The sequence below is a fragment of the Cicer arietinum genome, chromosome 7 (assembly GCF_000331145.2).
Source record: "Cicer arietinum cultivar CDC Frontier isolate Library 1 chromosome 7, Cicar.CDCFrontier_v2.0, whole genome shotgun sequence".
Classification (NCBI taxonomy): Eukaryota; Viridiplantae; Streptophyta; class Magnoliopsida; order Fabales; family Fabaceae; genus Cicer; species Cicer arietinum.
The window spans coordinates 44,813,988-44,815,543 of record NC_021166.2 but is presented as its reverse complement, the minus strand read 5'-3'; positions in this window follow the sequence as shown (position 1 = coordinate 44,815,543).

Below are 1,556 nucleotides of genomic sequence, written 5' to 3'. Positions count from 1 at the left end.
ATATATATATATATATATATATATATATATATATATCATTAAGCTCCATCTTCCTTTACCATTCCAAAGCAATGTGAAACTATTTCAATTTCCTTAATTTCTACCAAAACTCAAAAATAACATCTTCTTCAATCTTTATCTTCAATGAGCAGACTCAATCCAAGTATAAAACATGAAAGACCACATCACATTCAATACAAACAATATATATTCATCAACCCAAATTAAATTAGCAAGTTTACATATTGGGGTGTGTTTGAATCAATAATTTTAGAGGGGAGTGGATGACTTATTTTTATTTTCTAAATATTAAGAAAGTTATTAATGTTTCTAAAAAGGAATAAGTTTTATGAAATGTAATATGACCGTCTATCATATTAGTCTTTCAATTTTTTAAAATCATAAATATAAAACATAATATAGACTTAGTTCTTTCAAACGCTTCAAAATCTGCCATATAAAGAAACTCTTAGATCGTATACTTGTTTGTGCCATGATAAATTTTCCGTTGTGAGTAATTATGTATTTTTCACATAATCAACACAAAAGAAACGATCAACACACGCTTCCTCAAAATTTTGCAAGTATTGTACATAAATCTATAATGGCTCACCCTTGTATATCCTTCAATATATATTGCTTTCATCTGACACTGACAATTTTGATGATATGAAACTCACATAGGAAATTAACTTAAGATAGAAAATTAAATGATGATGTAAAACTCTACCGGTGACAACAATTTAAGAAATTAAGCTTTTTGTTAAAAACATGTGCCCCAACTCCCCAACATAAGTTAAGAAGTCATTTATGTTGACTCTAGTGGTAGGCAATGGTAGGAGATGATGGTTGAATGTGGTGATGGTGGTGGCGGTTGTTAATGTGGATGGTAGGTGGTGTTGGCGATGGTCAACCCCTTTTTTTTTATCTTTTTCCTCTTCACCAAACCATTTTCAAAATTCCAATTATGGCTTATTAAGCTTATCAAATGCTTTCTCAAACTAATATAATATATGTGAAATTCCACCTAGTTGGAACTTCTAGGCACACAAGACTATGACGATGAATCATTTCAGCCTCAATCCACTCTTTAAATTTTTTAAGTATTTAGTGAGAAGACCTAACATATCACACAATATTTATAATACTTTCAATGGACAATTGTTACTCATGTGTTCCGTCATGAATAATCAAATTAAGAATATGGGCACAAAACTTCATATGCATATACTTTCCACTACACATTACTCCTCCCCTAACATCATACTTCTTTTGAAGGCATGAAATTGCTCCATCATTTGAGCTTGCATTATCAACGGCTATAGTAAACAACATTTTAAATTCCACATTCCCTTAAACATCTTTCAATTTCTTTTCCAATGGTTTCACCCTTGCGATTTTCAATTTGACCAAAGTTTATAATTATTTGTTGTAGTTTCTGTAGAGGTCTAAAATTTATAGTGTTTCTCGAATTCAAAGGAATCGCCACCAAAATTTATTTTAAAATAGGGAAAATGTTGGAAAACCCTTAAAAAAAGAAAAAATAATAAAGGGTC